Source organism: Alligator sinensis, unplaced genomic scaffold (assembly GCF_000455745.1).
Source record: "Alligator sinensis unplaced genomic scaffold, ASM45574v1 scaffold299_1, whole genome shotgun sequence".
Classification (NCBI taxonomy): Eukaryota; Metazoa; Chordata; order Crocodylia; family Alligatoridae; genus Alligator; species Alligator sinensis.
In genome coordinates, this window is record NW_005841981.1 from 717524 (window position 1) to 725324 (window position 7801).

General features: G+C 40.2%; 1 long non-coding RNA gene across 1 annotated transcript in view; it reads right to left on the reverse strand.

The window, feature by feature from the left end:
- Positions 1 to 3095: 3095 nt before the first annotated feature.
- The window catches only part of LOC112549861, a 65318-nt gene continuing 60612 nt past the window's right edge, over positions 3096 to 7801 (reverse strand). Inside the window, exons 3-4 of the long non-coding RNA XR_003093433.1 lie at positions 4929 to 4988; positions 3096 to 3487 (exon numbers count right to left, since the gene is read on the reverse strand). This is a non-coding gene — a long non-coding RNA (uncharacterized LOC112549861). The remainder of the gene's footprint in view (positions 3488 to 4928; positions 4989 to 7801) is intronic.

Genomic DNA, 7801 nt, shown 5'->3' on the forward strand with positions numbered 1-7801 from the left:
GCTGAAAGCCATGACGCTGGGGCAGAGAGGGGCTGCTCCTTGGCTGTCTGCTTGCCTGCATGCAGACTCAATCCTCCCCACCCCAATGCAACAGGTGAATGTCTGTTGGGTCGGGGCGGGGGGGGTGTTCTAACTCGTGGTAATTTATGTAAAAGCACCATGAATTAGAGTGGAGACCCACACATCAGCCAGCACCCTTTGTGTCCAACAATTTGTCTGACATTCCTCCCAACTATACGGTAGATTCAATGAAAAATATAATAAAAAAACCCCTTGCTCCTCACATTTCCTGCATGATCATGCCTACAATAACACTCCATCCCTACTACTTGCTGGATCAAGCCTTTTGTCATGAATAAACATAGCAGATGAATAAACACTTACAGATTCCCACTTATCTTTAGTCATATATGGAATCAAAATGAATACTACAATGTCTTTTCTCATCAGTTCAGATTTCCCACCAGTTCAAATTTCTCCACTAATAGGTCCTGTGGGGAGCTTTGAACTTTATTTTTATCTCAACATAGGAGGGGTGCAGTGCTTTCATAATTGCTAAAATGCATCAAATTGAAAGGAAGGAAAACAAAAAGAAAAGAAAGAAAGAAAAAGAAAAGACAAGACAAGAAAAAGTAAGCTACCTTTTTCACTATGCTACATATAATAGGCCTGTCCCTGGCACAGATCCTTGTAGAAAAGTCAAAACTGACTAAGGTAAACACCTACATTTAAGAAAACACATGTGAAAGGATAACCCCCCCCCCCCAAATCTGTAGTCTTCACTATTCAGTGCACAGAACATGGGAGGGCACCATCTTTGAACATGGTGACAGTTGCTATTTGGTGACTAGTTATCTCCTCTTCTAAGTATGGTACAAAGGTCATCTTGGTGTCTAACCCAATGCTTTCAAGGTCAAACAAGTCAATAAAGATGTTTCCAATATCATAGTGACAAAAGTAGGGTTCTCAATTCTGTCAAGGCAAATTATCTCAACATTACTTTATTTATGGAAATTTTTCTTACGTATCTGTTGAAATCTAAATGATGCATATAAAATACTGGAATATCAATATGGAATTAATAAAAAGTGCTATAACATACAATATATCAAACAAATTAATGCAACTATTGAAATATTTTTTCTTTTAATGTTTTGAGGTGATCCAAGACATCATCCATTAGACTACTTGGTTTTCCTTATACAGTTTTCACTACATTTGCAGTATTCAGTACAACAAATGTATTTTTTGGCACTTGCATCTTGCAGTTTTGCATGTTGCACAGTTATGTCAGCAGTAATTCATCAGGAACAGAATGGAGACATTTGTCCAGAAAAAGGGCTCCACTTGGGTCTTCATACCACCCAAAATCTTTCAGATTTTACATGCTCCTTTAGGTATCATACAGGCTAAAGCATTCATGTGTCACAAAGAAGTATCTTCTGAGATGTTCATTTTGAAGAGAGAAAGAAGTGGGGGGAAGCTGTAGGGCAGGGGATGAGGGCCCCAGTTTAGAGGCATGGGGGGACTGAGAGAATGCAGAGCTGGGGTTGGAGCCCTGAGTTGGTAAGGGCACAGAGTTTTAAGTAGGTAAGAGCTGGGAGCCCTAATGGATTAAAGGAAATCCTAGTGTGAGGGCACAGTGACTGCAAGCTCCAGTTGGGAGTGAGAGTCCCATGTGAGACTCTGGAGTGTGGGTCACAATGTCAAGTACCGGGCATAGAGGCCAGGTGTTAGGCCATGGATGCTATCTGCAAGGCATGGAACATGGTATAGGGAAGGTTGGAGCCATTTTGCAATCTGAATAACTCAAACACATACCATTTCCATGGTACTTTTGTAAACACACTTTCACTTCATTATTCCTTATTATGTCACCACCCGCCAAATCATTTACTAGGTCTCTTACTTCAGAAAGTGTGAAACCATAACCATCTATCAACATAGGCACCACAATTTCATTTGCTTTCTCAAAAGCTGATCCTTAAGAGAGGGTTTTTTTGGGTAACAGACTGCTTAAGAGTGTTGTCATATTTCTTCAAAGATACATTTCCAGGCATACTTTGTAATAAAATACATCTGCTTCAAACACTTGGGATTCTGCTTCTAGATCTGAAGCTCAAGAGAAGCCATCATCCTGCAGATAAAGAGCAGCTGCCAGAAATTTGGAAGCCCTTTTTGTTTCACAGATGCAGAACTTATTTCTTATTATGTTATGGATGGCCTTCACTAGACTATTTTTCAATGTTTGTTTCTTACAACACTGGTTATTTACATGGTACACAAATTCAGTACAGGCAGTCTCTGACTTACGACACAATTGGTTCCTGAAAATTGTGCCTTAAGTCAAAACGTTGCAATTCAGAACTGATTTTCCCAAAGGAAGCAATGTTATAAATGGGAGATTGGTTCCTAAACCAAGACCCAAGACCCTATTTTCACCAAAAATAACCCAGAATTTTGTACTCAATCAATTACTGATGAGTAATATAGCTACATTCATGTATTTATATTGTAAATAGGTATCATATTAATTTAGAAGGGCTTCTTTGAGGTGACTTTGCTGGACTTTTTGAAGGGCTCTTGGCTGGAGTCTTCTCAAGAGTCTTGGCTTCAGGTTTTTCTGAAGTCTTGCTGGCTTTCTTAAAGAAAGTGTCCAAGGAAGTTTGTACAGATGTTCTCCAGGGAGATGGGTGATGCAGAAGACTTGTCCACTGGTATAGCGTGGCATCAGCTCAAGTGTTGTAAAGTCGAAACTGACATCAGAAAGTTGAAACAAGTTGTCAATTTATAAATGTTGTAAGTGTGAAATGTTGTAACTCGAAATGTTGTAAGTCAAGGACTGCCTGTATCAGTCTACACTTGTCTCAGTCTTTTTATGACAATATCATTCCTAATCTCTGATGCTTCCATGATTCATTTTCATCCATTTGAAGTTGTAGTAATTTTTTTATCATTTTTACCCTGACTTTGAGGTGACTTTGCTGGACTTTTTGAAGGGCTCTTGGCTGGAGTCTTCTCAAGAGTCTTGGCTTCAGGTTTTTCTGAAGTCTTGCTGGCTTTCTTAAAGAAAGTGTCCAAGGAAGTTTGTACAGATGTTCTCCAGGGAGATGGGTGATGCAGAAGACTTGTCCACTGGTATAGCGTGGCATCAGCTCAAGTGTTGTAAAGTCGAAACTGACATCAGAAAGTTGAAACAAGTTGTCAATTTATAAATGTTGTAAGTGTGAAATGTTGTAACTCGAAATGTTGTAAGTCAAGGACTGCCTGTATCAGTCTACACTTGTCTCAGTCTTTTTATGACAATATCATTCCTAATCTCTGATGCTTCCATGATTCATTTTCATCCATTTGAAGTTGTAGTAATTTTTTTATCATTTTTACCCTGACAGATAATACACTTGCTTAAATCAACATGACAATTTTCTCATGACTTCCTAGGAATTGTAATTCTCCCCACATGATCTGCCACGTTCTGTATTTCAATCTGAAAATCAGAAAACAAAAACAGTTACTTGTGATTTTGGCTGCAAACATAATGACTCAGGAAAACATTAAAGCCATTAAACTACAGTTAATACAGTAATAGTAACTGGTCATTAAAATAATGCACAGTAAACAAAAGAGTACACAATAAATTGAGCAGTCCAATAACTTATATTTATCTATTTAGTAAAATAAGACAGTAGCAAACTCACACATATGACAAACTCAATAATTATTTTGGAAGAGCAATATATAGTATCAATTTGTTTCTGTTACCTTTCTGTTGACCTTTGAAAACATTGGGTTAGACATCAAGATTACCTTTGTGCCATACTTAGAAAAGGAGATACCGGTCACCAAAGAGCGATTGTCACCATGTTCAAAGATGGCAGCCTCCCACATTCCATGCGCCAAATAGTGAAATCTACTGAAGTTTTTTTTATCCTTTCACATGTGTTTTCTTAAGTACAGGTGGTTACCTTAGTCAGTTTTGACTTTTCTATAGGGGTCTATGCCAGGAACTGAATTATAAAGTCTTCTACATAAGCTAAATTCACCATTCAAAAGCTTTGAATAAAGGCTGAAACCATGCCTCCCTCCCTCACTAGAAGGGAAAGAATACACTGCATATTTTTAAGCAAAGCCTACCAGTTTCACTAACATAAAATCTATAAAGATTCCTAAGGATGTTCCCATCCTAAATTTTATTTCTTCCTTACAAATCTGTCAGATTCTGTTATTATTTTCCCATGCATAAATTCAGATAAATTCCATTGACATTCTATGCATAAACAGGAGCATAATTTACTCAAGGCAGTGTAGGTGTTGTATGATAATAAATTATATTCTTATTGATGTACCAAATGTACATGTGTTATTTCTACTGCTGCCTCCATTTTATTTTTATATCTTTCCAGTAGGGCTCCCTGTGAATATGCACCAGATACCTAAAAATATCAATCCCTGTCTCAAGAAGCAGAGCTCCAACTCAGGAAATCATGTGTCATTTGCTCAGGGCTCACATTTTTACTCTGTATACTGTCCTCCAGCTGGCCTGGATCATAAGACATATATATTTTATTTTATTAATATAACTAGCCCTACATCATCAGGGATTGAGAAGTGTGAATTCTGCATGAATACTTTTAAGACTAGAAATAACAGATGAAACCTTTTTTTGCCAGTGTAAGGTAGATTGAGTAACGTCTGGGAAAACTAAACTTCAATGCACTTGAGAAAACAGCAACCAGACATTGTCAAGCCAATTTAAATAACCGTTTTTGTCTATGGTATATTTTAACCATAAGAGGAACTGACACTTTATCCATTGCCAAAACCTTTATAAAATATTATTCTAAAACACATAAAACAATTCTATCTCAGTAGAATTAAACAAAGGGACATTTATAATGATAAAAGCTATAGTTTTCAAAATAACTTACGTATGTTTGGATTCAGTATCAGAGAACCATGAACTCTTTCAACTGGATATATGAAAATGCCTGCAAATGAAGGAAGGTTATTTGTTATTTGTTTACAGCTTTTCCCTTTAGAAAAATATAAGAAAACTCCTGTGCTTTCCTTATCCTTGCACTTCCAATTTGTTCCTTAAAATTGTGGGTGTCTGAAATCCACTCAGTCTTCAGAGGGAATTATAGATTGTTGGAAACTATCAGCAGCTCATGGTGAGGCATCACATACCATTGTTAATGGGTATCTTGCGGGGGACAAAAGCCTCTAGTGATGCCTCTTCTCACTTCACACTCATTTTGTCTTGGCATGAAACCACTAGACATGGCTCCCCACCATCTTGCTTCTGCTCTCTGCTGTTCTCTATCTGCTCATTGGAGTTCCATCAAGGTTAAACTCATACCATGCAGTGGAATATCTATCTACCTGATCTTGAAACTGGTGAAATCACTGGGAGCTTTGCCACTGGTTTCAGTAGGTGCTAGATCAGACCCTTAATATAGATAAGCATCAGGTCTTAATATGTCTTATTCAACATGCATAAAAGTTCTTTTACATTATTCTACCAATGCTCTGGTCATGGTATAAATTAAGATCTAGTGCCATATTACATGAATGGAATTTGCCAAACAATCACAGCCAGCTACACATATTTTTTCTCCGTAAATGCTAACAGACTTTGTTACACCTTACACTGTGAGTCACACAAATGTTGATCAGTGTTAGTTTGAAGAAGTGACACCATTAGTCAAGAAACCTTCTCTTACTGTTCCTCATCTGCACAGCTGTGACTTGCCAGCCACGGGCAGTACTAGGAGCTGTAGCTGAAAGTTGCCACTAGAGAGCTGGTGAGCCAGGACAGGCTTCTATCCCCACTGTATGGGCAGAGATGAGAGAGATCCTGGTAGACTGGAAGATTTCAACTTGGGTGTCAACTGTGGAGGATGGTCGGAGTGGGCAAAATGGCAGATCTGGTCAGCAGCTGGACTCCATTTCCCAACAGCCCCTGCTCACATTGCTGTGGCTGGTTTTCATGGAGACCCCAATAGCAGCAGCACCATGACAGTGTAGGGCCAGTGTTTCCATGGAGACCAGCCCCAGCAGCACTGGCAGGGTGCACAGCTGGGTGGGGAACTGCTCCAGGGCCAGGCTGGGATCTTGCAGTGGTGACAGCATGGTCCAACACTGAGGCACAGCTGCAATCCATTGACTGCAGATGCCAGGCACCTCCTCTACCCCTCCCAGATCCAGCGCATGCAGACAGCAGATCTCTGCTCTTCGCCATCTCTGGTCCATGCTGTCACTGCTGCCAGATCCCAGCCCTGGGCCTGAAGAAGCTCCCTACCCAGTCATGTGGCCTGCCAGCTCTCCTGGGGCTGATCTCCATGGAAACCCTGGTCCTGCGCTGTCATTGGCACTGCCACTAATGGGGTCTCCATGGAAACCAGCCACAGCAATGTGAGCAGGGGCTGCTGGAAAATGGAGTCGGCCACAGACCCTATCTGGCTTGCAGGCTAGACTTTGCCCACCCTGGCTTAATGGAACAGGAGCTGGGTAATGCAGAGAGATAATTCTGCCCTAGAGTGGTGTAACTTTGATTGACATAACAAGCACTTAAAATCACTTTAAGATGTTAATGTGAGGACAATCCAGGGGTTAAGAGCTCTAGGAGTTGCCCAAAGTTACCACATCACAAGGCCCAAACAGCCTGAAAGATTTTTTTAAAAGGTGCATAAAAGATCAGCCAGAAGTTATGGTGTGAAACTTCATCATGACTCATATCCTGAGCTGTATCTAATGCTGACACCATTACCAGCAAATCAATATAATCAAAATTGCTGTCCTGAAGTATGTTATTTGTCAGTGTTAACAAGAGAAATATTAGTAGTGTTAAAAAAAAGCTAAGTCAAAGGTTTTTTCAAATGCTGCTTCTAGCTGTAGGGTTGGGCCACAGTGTACAGGATTGTGTACCTATAACAAAGAAAAAGGGGATTATTGCAAATACATCGCACTGAATCAAAGTCTCAACATTATTTCTCTTCCTAATTTCTTTGCTCCTTCCTTTTGGATTTTTACTTCTTTAACGTCTAATGTCATTCTTTCTAATTTTCCTTGTTATTTGAAACAGTGAAGTATATTAGGACAAGAGAAGGGCTGAAGGGAAAAATAGTCTCCTATGAGCTGTTAGTCACTTTGAACACCCATCATTGTTGCCCAAATGGCTAGTTTCGTGCCCCTGGAGGCTAGACCAATTTCACCTCAAGGAGACAGTCACACACAGGGTGAGTCCATCATGAGTTTATTGATTGCGCAAGCAATGTCGACAGAGGAGCTGATGCTCAAAGCAGTGTCAACCCCGAATTTCTCTCGGGGTTACACTTTTATAGCTTACATAAACAAAGGGCTACAACGTGTCATACAACTATTGGCAGTACCACAATTTCCTTGTTGTTACGTCTTATCTTATGGGCTAGGCTTAGTTTGCTATTGGTTAATATCTCCTGTTAAGTTTAGTGCATGCGTATTTCAAAAGCAGAACTGCGGCAAAAAGTTCTGTCGCATGCGCAGAGGAAAAGGGGAACTGTGGCAAAGTTCTGTCGCATGCGCAGAGGAAAAGGGGAACTGTGGCAAAGTTCTGTCGCATGCGCAGAGGAAAAGGGGAACTGTGGCAAAGTTCTGTCGCATGCGCAGAGGAAAAGGGGAACTGTGGCAAAGTTCTGTCGCATGCGCAGAGGAAAAGGGGAACTGTGGCAAAGTTCTGTCGCATGCGCAGAGGAAAAGGGGAACTGCGGCAAAGTTAGTGTCTTTTAGTAACCTTATACCTTAGTGTAACTTCAGGGCATTA